Genomic DNA, 12,357 nt, shown 5'->3' with positions numbered 1-12,357 from the left:
ACTGGTCAAAAATCAAAGTTAAGTAAAAAGGTATACAAATCAAATTTGAATTCAAATTCAAACCATAAAAGTCATTTTTGCCCCTTTTGTCTAATTCAAAATCCATTTGAATTTTGGGGTTGTGACAAAAAGCAAAGTTGAAGCTTATTTAATAAGGATCAACTTTGGTATTCAAAGTTTTTAAAGTTTACATATAAAATTTGGAGTAATTTTGAAATGATTCAAATGCTCAAATGCACCCCAAATTCAAATTTCAAAATGGAGCCAGAATTTGAAAATGTTCCTTGAAGCAAAGTTGTAGAGTTTGAAAAGTTGAGCAACTTTCATTTTTGGAGATTTTCAACTTCTTTAGAAAAATTATGAGTAATTTGCAAAATAAATGCAGTGGCAATTCTGTAAATAGTTCAAAAATTTTGTTGACAACCGAGCGTCACCTCCCTGCTTGCCGCCGGCGCCACGCAGCTGCCGCCGCCGATCGATTTTTGCCGCTTTCTCGCGTGGTGACACGCAGTAAGCTCCATGGCGAGCTCGTGCGTCAGCTGTCGACGCCGGGCGTGTTCTTCCCTGCTATAAATAGGAGCAACGCCGCCGTCATCCTCCGTTTTCCCCTTTGCTCTGCTCCGCCACTGATCAGCTCCGCCGCTCGCCGTAGCCACCTTCGAACCGCATCCATCATGCCTAGCTACACAAGCATGATCGCCTCGACCTTGCACTCCTCTTCGGCGTGCTCGCGTCGCTTGGGTTGGCCAGAATCGCCCGGCGCAACGCATTCTTCCCCATGACCGGCCGGAGCTCCGCCACCATCGACCTCACCGTGGCCACATCGTTCTAGCCTGTCTCCGCCTTCACCAAGCACACCGGCGTGATCATGGTGAGCTCCTGAGCATGATGCTCGCTTCGCTTTAGACTCTACTGCATCATGGCTATGATTACGCCGTGCGCCGTCGTGCCCGCGTCGCCATGGCCGGCGTGGAGCTCCCTCTGGTGCGCCTGCTGCCGTTCTGAGGGCTGGGATGGATTCGCAGGGTGGCATAGGTCGTGTCGGTGCAGTCCGTCTCGTTGGAACCTCACCGTCGGTGCATTTTGCTGGCCGAAGCTGATAGCGCTGCCGTATGCTCTGAGTCGTGTCACTGACGAGCGGGGCCGACTGTCAGTGAGAGAGAGAGAACAGTGAGGTTTTGATATTTTCTGAATTATGAATAGTGCAGCAACTTTGGAAATTTATAGGAAAATAATCATGGCTCCAAAAATTCTGAGAATTTGTTTGTAGCTTCTATACATGTTCTAGTATGGTTTAAAAATAAGAAACTTGAAATTTGAATAAATTTTTAATGTTCAAAAATTCAGTCAATTAATTGATAAATGCAGTTTCCACGATTTTTGTAGGCCACTGTATAATTCCAAAAATTATGAAATTTGTTTTGGTACACTAATTTGTCATGAGGAAGCTTACATAAAATTTTGAGGTCATTTGGAACAAGTTCATTTTTGGGCTTATTTCCAAATTAATTCAAAAATAAATAAAAGCAAACCCTAAGTGTTAGATTAGTGTTTGATCTTGTTTTGGTCATGTTTGTGACCAGTAAGGTTTCAAGATCAATTTGGTCAAGTCACTTGTGTGGTCCTTGATGGTAGAATTGCAAATTGGTTTTGTTGGCTTGCAACTGTACCGTGAAGGAAAGTTGTATTCGGGGTGTTGTTATATTTCATGTACCATGAAAGCATCATGTTTACATTATCATCATGTTGAAGCACATGTTATCATTTCATGTAGAATCCAAGAGTGAACCGATCCTAGTTGAGCAAGTTGTGGAAGGATCCCCGATTGCCTCGGGATTCGATAATTATGGTGCTGATCCAGAACCCAAGATCGTCAACGAAGGCAAGCCCCGGATTATGCATTAAACCCTTACCTTGTTTACTTTGAAAAGTTTATCACCTATGTTACCTATTGCATTAAGTTGATTATGTCAAATGTCACCTACTTGATGCATTGCCTACCATGTTAATTGTTTACCATCCTTGAAGATGATTTCATTTACAAAGGCGTAGAATGCTTAGTATGCTTTATGGTAGGCTTTCAAAGTAAAAGTTTTGATACAATCAAAGATGGCATTCTGGCCAAAGAAAGAAAGAAGGTAGAATGAACTAGAGACTGGTCGGGTGACTTATCTTGAATGTTGGGTAATGTTGCCGACTATGTCGCTTAAAGGCCACTCATTGTGGATCTTCTGAACGAGACACTTTGTAGTACTGGTCACATACTCTAGTAAGCCTACTTTGGCTAATCCGATACTAAGACGAATTCCCACGCACTGGGAGTGGAGAGATGGCGGGAGTAGCATGTACCCTCGTGGCTGGAATGTGGCTGGATTTGAGGTGTGCTGTGCTCTCGGGTGGCGTGGAGACGTCTTAGTGTAGGAGGATCTGGCAGCGAGGTTGATATATGCAAGATTAAGTTCTACATATGTCATGTGATAAGGAATCCCCAGCTAGGACTTGAATCAATTCGAATTGCTGGTGCTCCGCGGATATGGAGACTCGATTCATTATAGAAGCAATGTAGGACTGGTGAATTACTAAAATTTGAGAAAGAGAATGGAATGAGAAGGATTGGAATATGGGAACATTTAGTTTGAGATAATGAACTAAAAGGACTTAGGGGTAAATCTTGAAAATAGGATGAAGAATAGTAAGCTTTTGGCAAAGAACTTTTGAATCTTGCTACATCCTTACCTTGCCCCAACACCTGCATCTTTAAAGTCGTTCACCCCCTGTTACGTCAGGTCAGTCTTATTGAGTACTCTTGTACTCAGGGTTTGTTAACCCTTGTTGCAGGTGAGTCGCATGCGCAGGCTTGTTTTGGTCCCTGCTACATGTTTGTGTTTGAAGTTAATGACGATGAGGAATGATGAATGGCCTTTGGACAAGGCACTAGTTTGTATGATAAATAAAGTTAATGTAATATTATCCCGCTACTATGGTTGTATGACACTTATGGTTTTGTAAGTTGGAAACAACTGGTTTGTAAACTATGTTATCTTAAGACTTCTGCTATATTTCACTCTGATGTATATATTTGAATAAACTGTTGTAATCTGCAATGTCTATGATTGGGATCCTGTTCGAAAAAGATTCGTGGATGATTCGGGTTTCCTGAGGACACCCGACAGACCTATTAAGTTGTTGGGAACTCGTGTACGCTATCAGAGGTCTATTAAGACAACGATAGGTGCACGTGGGCTCGATTTCTCAGGAGATTCTACCACAGCTAGTATCGGAGCAGTTCCTATCTAAGATCATTGTAGGTTACTTTGGAAAACCTTCAAACTGATTTGGATCAAAGAAATTAAACTTGATATTTTAAAGTTCAAATTTCTTTTTGCTTACCTTTGATCTAGACTCAATCTTATCTTATTTGAAAGTTTATGGCTGATAATATGATTAGGTTTGTCCTATGTACTAAAAATCTAGTACTTTTGATTATATAAATCTTTTGTACCTAGATTCATAAGATCGATTCATGCATCATGCTTGAACACTTTGCATAATAATTCCCCTTAAAAATGGTTGGGTAAGTAATGTCAATCCCATTCTTGCTAACCTCCATTATCCTCAAGCTATTCTTATAGTCCTACCCTAAATTCTACAGGCTATGGCAAAGACCAAGATAACCGCACGCAAGTCCACCGGACCTCCTGGAGTCCCTTGTCACCAGTTGGCACCGCGAAACCATGAGCTTGGTGAAGGAAGTTCCAAGACCCTAGGAGATGAAGGATCTTTAAGCAATCCCACCAACATCGAGAACCTTACCAAGGAGCTCAACACTCTTTGTCGAGCTCATGCCAAAGATCAAGAGAAGCTGGCAGAAATGCAAAGGGGCATCACCATGGCCATGGAGCTGTGGAATGAAGCCTGGACACAAGAGGATGCGGCCAATGAACACGTCCATGAGTTGGAGTTCTACGTAGAAGACCTGGAGATGGACAATGCCATTCTTCATGAGAATGTCCACATGCTGTACGCTCAACTTCATCCTCCTCATGGGGATGGTGAAGTTACAGATGAAGAAATGATTGTAGCTCTAGGAGAAGTCGAGAATGAAGAAGAGGAAGAGGATCTTGAGGAGTTAGTGTACTTCTCAGATGAAGATGAGGTTTCATCCGGTATGGGCATGGACATCGATGACTGAGAGCTTAGAGTAGTAATAGTTCCTTTACTGCTTTCATAGTAAACCAGGGTTGTCTTGTGGGATACAAGACATGTAATTTAAATAAGTAACCCTTTGTAGCGTGAAACCTTTTAACTGCTTTCAATAAATAATAATGTAAATCAACGTGTCTCTCTAACAGATCCCTCGTCCTATCACCCGAGTGGGTGCTAGTGGCTCGCATGACGATGATGATTACCCAAATCCTCCACCAATGCCTTCGACTATGGTAGATGCCATAGCCGCACTCGTCAATGCAACGGCAGAGAATGCTAGGTTGTTAAGGGAATTGGCGCAGAACCAACAGGCACCATACCCTAATCATGGCCACCGTAATAATGGAAATGATGAGTCAACCTATGTTGATTTTACTAACACACGTCTGCCTGTGTTCTCTAAGGTAGAAGAGCCTTTAGAAGCTAATGATTGGCTTAGGACAATAGAGCAAAAGTTTGAGCTGATTCACTGTACCGAGATTCAGAAACCAAGGTTTGCGGCACAGCAACTCCGAGGAGCTGCTGGTGCCTGGTGGGCAAATTTGGTAGCTGTATAGCCCACTGGTCACCAAATCACCTGGAGGGAGTTTAAGGATGCCTTTAGGGCACACTATATTCTAGATGGTATGATGACCATGAAGTTAGAAGAGTGCTTGGCTCTTAAGCAAGGGGAGCACCCGGTGATGCACTATGTTGGGCGTTTCAATCACCTATCACAGTATGCTATAGAATATGTGAATACTGACAGGAAGAAGAAGAATCATTTCCTTAGAGGTCTGAACACTAAACTTCAGACCATGATGGCAACTTATGGTAACGCAACTTATCATGAGACAGTCAACATTGCTATCGCTTCGGAGGAGAATTACCGCCGACACAAGGAGGCCAAGAAAAAGAGAATATCTGCTTCCGGATCATTGAGTGGAAAGCGTCAAAAGATAGTCTACCATCCTCAGAATCATGGTCATGCACCATTCCGCCCACAACAAGACCAAGGCAGGCAGCAAATCTTTATTCGCCCTGCAACTAATACGCCTTATCCTCATCAGGCACCGCAGCAGCAAAATAATACAAATAATGCAAACCGCAATGCTACTCCCTAGAATCACAATTATCCATGCTATAATTATGGTAAACCCGGACACTTTTCTTGAGAATGTCCGTATCCTAGGAAGAATAATCCTGATGCACCAAAAGCCCCTGTTCCTCAAGCTTAGAATCAGTACAAGGGCAATGCTTAGAATAGTCAGATGGGTCAGGCTGAGAAGAAAACTGGAAGGGTCTTCTATACTCAGGTGGAATCTATTCCAGAAGGAGAACTAGTAATGATGGGTATGTTTCCCATTGCTAAGCATCCTATAATTTCCTTGTTTGATTCTGGTGCATCCCATACATTCATCAATCGTACATTTGTTGTGAAGCATGGGATAGCTATTGGAGAAACAAAAGAACCATATCATATATAGTCGCCCGTGGGACGAATCTGTACCAGGGAGGTAGTTCAGCATGTACCTATTGATTTGGGAGGTTATGAGTTCCCTACCAATATACTGATATTAAAGGATCAAGATATAGATGTGATCCTTGGTATGAATTGGTTAACCCAACATGGGGCTATCATAGATGTCCTATGTAGAACCATAAGGGTAAATGCACCTGACAGCAAAACCCAACTTCTCATCCAACTTCCCTTTCCTAAGAGTATAGTTAAAACAGTCTGTGCAACTACTGTTGAAGAAGCTGAGAAAATTCCAGTGGTATGTGAATTTACGGATGTCTTTCCCGATGATCTGCCTGGTCTGCCACCAGACCAAGATGTAGAGTTTAGAATTGATCTGAAACTAGGAACGACACCTGTGTCCAGAAGAGCATATAGGATGCCACCCAAAGAACTAGCAGAATTAAAAATGCAACTACAAGAGTTGTTAGACAAGGGTTTCATTCAACCCAGTTCATCACCTTGGGGATGCCCTGCTATCTTCGTGAAGAAGAAGGACCAAACCTTAAGGTTATGTGTTGACTATCGGCCGTTAAATGAAGTCACCATAAAGAACAAATACCCCTTACCCTGAATTGATTTGCTTTTTGATCAACTTGCAGGAGCTAAGGTGTTCTCGGAGATAGACTTGAGATCAGGCTATCACCAGATTAAGATCAGACAAGAAGATGTGACGAAGACAATGTTTACTACCCGATATGGTCTATATGAGTATCTAGTCATGTCTTTTGGGATGACCAATGCCCCAGCTCATTTCATGTACCTAATGAACTTAGTTTTCATGCCCGAGTTGGATAAGTTTATAGTGGTGTTCATTGATAACATTCTTATCTATTCTAAGAGCAAAGAGGAACATCCGGAACATCTCCGTATTGTTCTACAAAGATTAAGAGATCACCAACTATATGCCAAATTCAGTAAATGTGCATTCTGGTTAGAGGAAGTACAATTTTTGGGTCATGTGTTATCTACTGAAGGTATAGCTATTGATCCGAGCAAGGTAGAAGAAGTCCTTAACTGGAAAGCACCTACCACTATTCATCAAGTTCGTAGTTTTTTGGGGTTGGCAGGGTATTATCGTCGGTTCATCTCTAACTTCTCTAGAATTACAAAGCCAATTACTGGACTGCTGAAAAATCAAACTAAGTTTGTGTGGTCAACAGAATGTGAGAAGGCCTTTTAGACATTGAAGAAATTGCTGACAACTGCACCAGTATTAGCACAACCTGATATCAAGAGGCCATTTGATATCTATTGTGATACATCTGGAATTGGTATTGGTTGTGTTCTTATGCAAGAAGGCAGAGTCATAGCGTACGCTTCCAGACAACTCAAGAAGCATGAAGAACATTATCCCACCCATGACCTTGAATTAGCTGTTGTTGTTCATGCACTCAAGGTTTGGCGACATTATTTATTGGGCAATATCTGTCATATCTATATGGATCACAAAAGTTTGAAATACATCTTCACTCAGTCAGAGTTGAATATGAGGCAAAGAAAATGGTTAGAACTTATCAAAGATTATAACTTAGAAGTGCATTATCATCCGGGCAAGGCTAATGTGGTTGCCGATGCCCTGAGTCACAAGAGTCATTGCCATTGTCTGACTGTGGAACCTATGCAACAAACATTGTGTCAAGAGATGGAGCATCTGAATTTACAAATCATAGAACAAGGTTCCTTGTCCAATATTGCAGTTGAGTCCACTATCAAAGATAAGATCATTGCTGCTCAATGGAAAAGTAAGGGCATAGCCCATATCAAAGATAAAGTCAGATCTAGAAAACCAACATATTTCAAGATTGATGAATCAGATGTTGTATGGTTCAAGGATAGATTGGTAGTACCCAAAAATCTAGAGCTGTGAAAGCAGATTCTTGATGAAGCTCATTCTATAAGATACTCCATTCATCAAGGTAGCAACAAAATGTATCATGATCTGAGAAAGAGATATTGGTGGACCAAAATGAAAATAGAAATAGCTCAATATTTGGCCAAGTGTGATATTTATCAGAGTCAAAGCGGTTCATATAAAGACTACAGGTCCATTACATTCATTGCCAGTTCCATCTTGGAAGTGGGGAGATATCTGCATGGACTTCATCGTAGGATTGCCTAGGACATCTGCAGGCTACAATTCAATATGGGTTATTGTTGATCGCTTAACCAAGATAGCTCATTTCTTACCAGTCAGAGATAAATATCGAGCGAAACAGTATGCAAAGCTTTATCTTGATAGAATCTTCAGTTTGCATGGGGCACCCAAGACCATTGTCTCTAACAGAGGGTCATTGTTTGTATCCAAGTTTTGGAAAAGTCTACATGAGTCTTTAGGAACTAAACTTATTTGCAGTTCTGCTTATCATCCGCAAACAGATGGACAGACTAAAAGGGTAAATCAAATTCTTGAAGATATGTTGAGAGCATGTGTCCTTTCCTATAGTGTTAAATGGGATGAATGTCTTCCCTTAGCTGAATTCTCATATAACAATAGCTACCAAGAGAGCATTAAAGTGGCACCATTAGAAGCATTGTATGGCCGTAGATGCCAGACACCTTTAAATTGGTTAGAAGCTGGAGAACATTCGTTCTTTGGGCGGAATGTGGTCAAGGAAGCTGAAGAGAAAGTTAAACTCATACAAGCTAATATGAAGGTAGCTCAATCCTGACAGAAAAGCTATGCTGATAAGAGGAGACGACCGCTAGAATTCAAAGTGGGAGATCATGTCTACCTCAAGGTATCGCCGATGAAAGGAGTTCATCATTTTGGGATTCGGGGAAAGTTGGCACCCCGTTATGTCGGTCCTTTTCAAATCCAACAATGATGTGGACCGGTCGCCTATCGCGTCAAGCTACCAGATCACATGTCAGCTGTGCATGATATCTTCCATGTATCTCAGTTAAAGAAGTGTCTTCAAGTACCTGACCAAGTGATCGACTTTGGTGATGTAGAACTAGAACCTGATCTGACTTATGCTAAGTACCTCATTAGAGTCTTAGATCAAAAAGATCGAGTCACTCGAAGACATACAATCAAGTTCTACAAAGTACAATGGAATCAGCACACAGAAGATGAAGCTACTTAAGAGTCCGAGGATTACTTAGAAGAAAACTTTCCTAACTTCTTTGCTTCTATCTAGTTGCAATACCTTATCTATATTGTAACTTGTTTCTTTTATTGAAAGGATGGAAAAAAACCCCTCACTAGCTTTTTGAATAAAGTTATGATGTGTTAGTTTGACACATTTCCTTTTTCCTTTACTTAGCCTTAGGTTTTAAATCTCGGGATGAGATTTCTTTAAGGGGGAAGGGTTGTAACACCTCTGGTGTTTTGACCTAGCACTAAAATTTGACATGTCATCATATGCATTGCAAAGCATTCATAAAGTAGAAAATTTTGAATGCATTCACTAAATAAGCTTTATTTCATAATGTTGTTATTTTATGTGATGTGATTCAAACCCCTAAATAAAGATCATGACCACAAGGGTCAAATTTCATGTGATCATGTGAGACCATGTGTCAATTGACTCAAATAACCCTAATGGGCCATGTTACTGGTCAAAAATCAAAGTTAAGTAAAAAGGTATACAAATCAAATTTGAATTCAAATTCAAACCATAAAAGTCATTTTTGCCCCTTTTGTCTAATTCAAAATTCATTTGGAATTTGGGGTTGTGACAAAAAGCAAAGTTGAAGCTTATTTAATAAGGATCAACTTTGGTATTCAAAGTTTTTAAAGTTTACATATAAAATTTGGAGTAATTTTGAAATGATTCAAATGCTCAAATGCACCCCAAATTCAAATTTCAAAATGGAGCCAGAATTTGAAAATGTTCCTTGAAGCAAAGTTGTAGAGTTTGAAAAGTTGAGCAACTTTCATTTTTGGACATTTTCAACTTCTTTAGAAAAATTGTGAGTAATTTGCAAAATAAACGCAGTGGCAATTCTGTAAATAGTTCAAAATTTTCGTTGACAGCCGAGCGTCACCTCCCTGCTTGTCGCTGGCGCCACGCAGCTACCGTCGCCGATCGATTTTTGCCACTTTCTCGCATGGTGACACGCAGCAAGCTCCGTGGCGAGCTCGTGCGTCAGCTGTCGACGCCGGGCGTGTTCTTCCCTGCTATAAATAGGAGCACCGCCGTAATCGTCCTCTGTTTTCCCCTCTGCTCTGCTCCGCCACCGATCAGCTCCACCGCTCGCCGTAGCCGCCTTCGAACCGCGTCCATCGTGCCTAGCTACACCAGCGTGACCGCCTCGACCTTGCACTCCTCTTCGGCGTGCTCGCGTCGCTTGTGTTGGCCGGAATCGCCCAGCGCAACGCATTCTTCCCCGTGACCGGCCGGAGCTCCGCCACCATCGACCTCACCGTGGCCACGTCGTTCCAGCCCGTCTCCGCCTTCACCAAGCACACTAGCGTGATCGTGGTGAGCTCCTAAGCGTGATGCTCGCTTCGCTTTAGACTCTACTGCATCGTGGCTGTGATTACGCCGTGCGCTGTCATGCCCGCACCGCTATGGCCGGCGTGGAGCTCCCTCTGGTGCGCCTGCTGCCGTTCTGAGGGCTGGGATGGATTCGCAGGGTGGCATAGGTCGTGTCGGTGCAGTCCGTCTCGTCAGAAGCTCACCGCCGGTGCATTTTGCTGGCCGAAGCTGACAGCGCCACCGTATGCTCTAATTTGTGTCACTGACGAGCGGGGCCGACTGTCAGTGAGAGAGAGAGAGAGAACAGTGAGGTTTTGATATTTTCTGAATTATGAATAGTGCAGCAACTTTAGAAATTTATAAGAAAATAATCATGGCTCCAAAAATTCTAAGAATTTGTGTGTAGGTTCTGTACATGTTCTAGTATGGTTTAAAAATATGAAACTTGAAATTTGAATAAATTTGTAATGTTCAAAAATTCAGTCAATTAATTGATAAATGCAATTTCCATGATTTTTGTAGGCCACTGTATAATTCCAAAAATTATGAAATTTGTTTTGGTACACTAATTTGTCATGAGGAAGCTTACATAAAATTTTGAGGTCATTTGGAACAAGTTCATTTTTGGGCTTATTTCCAAATTAATTCAAAAATAAATAAAAGCAAACCCTAAGTGTTAGATTAGTGTTTGATCGTGTTTTGGTCATGTTTTGTGACCAGTAAGGTTTCAAGATCAATTTGGTCAAGTCACTTGTGTGGTCCTTGATGGTAGAATTGCAAATTGGTTTTGTTGGCTTGCAACTGTACCGTGAAGGAAAGTTGTATTTGGGGTGTTGTTATATTTCATGTACCATGAAAGCATCATGTTTACAATATCATCATGTTGAAGCATATGTTATCATCTTGTGTAGAATCCAAGAGTGAACCGATCCTAGTTGAGCAAGTTGTGGAAGGATCCCCGGTTGCCTTGGGATTTGATAATTATGGTGCTGATCCGGAACCCGAGATCGTCAACGAAGGCAAGCCCTAGTTTATGCATTAAACTGTTACCTTGTTTACTTTGAAAAGTTTATCACCTATGTTACCTATTGCATTAAGTTGATTATGTCAAATGTCACCTACTTGATGCATTGCCTACCTTGTTAATTGTTTACCATCCTTGAAGATGATTTCATTTACAAAGGCGTAGAATGCTTAGTATGCTTTATGGTAGGCTTTCAAAGTAAAAGTTTTGATACAATCAAAGATGGCATTCTGGCCAAAGAAAGAAAGAAGGTAGAATGAACTAGAGACTGGTCGGGTGACTTATCTTGAATGTTGGGTAATGTTGCCGACTATGTCGCTTAAAGGCCACTCATTATGGATCTTCTGAATGAGACACTTTGTAGTACTGGTCACATACTCCGGTAAGCCTACTTTGGCTAATCTGATACTAAGACGAATGCCCACGCACTAGGAGTGGAGAGATGGCGAGAGTAGCGTGTACCCTCGTGGCTGGAATGTGGCCAGATTTGAGGTGTGCTGTGCTCTCGAGTAGCATGGAGACGGCTTAGTATAGGAGGATCCGGTAGCGAGGTTGATATATGCAAGATTAAGTTCTACATATGTCGTGTGATAAGGAATCCCCAGCCGGGACTTGAATCAATTCAAATTGCCAGTGCTTCGTGGATATGGAGACTCGATTCATTACAGAAGCAATGTTGGACTGGTGAATTACTAAAATTTGAGAAAGAGAATGGAATGAGAAGGATTGGAATATGGGAACATTTAGTTTGAGATAATGAACTAAAAGGACTTAGGGGTAAATCTTGAAAATAGGATGAAGAATAGTAAGCTTTTGGCAAAGAACTTTTGAATCTTGCTACATCCTTACCTTGCCCCAACACCTGCATCTTTAAAGTCGTTCACCCCCTATTACATCGGGTCAGTCTTGTTGAGTACTCTTGTACTCAGGGTTTGGTAACCCTTGTTGTAGGTGAGTCGCATGCGTAGGCTTATTTTGGTCCCTGCTGCATGTCTGTGTTTGAAGTTAATGACGATGAGGAATGATGAATGGCCTTTGGACAAGGCACTAGTTTGTATGATAAATAAAGTTAATGTAATATTATCCCGCTACTATGGTTGTATGACACTTATGGTTTTGTAAGTTCGAAACAACTGGTTTGTAAAGTATGTTATCTTAAGACTTCCGCTATATCTTAAGACTTTCGCTATATTTCACTCTGA

Source organism: Miscanthus floridulus, chromosome 6 (assembly GCF_019320115.1).
Source record: "Miscanthus floridulus cultivar M001 chromosome 6, ASM1932011v1, whole genome shotgun sequence".
NCBI classification, from domain to species: domain Eukaryota; kingdom Viridiplantae; phylum Streptophyta; class Magnoliopsida; order Poales; family Poaceae; genus Miscanthus; species Miscanthus floridulus.
This window is presented reverse-complemented; position numbering follows the sequence as displayed.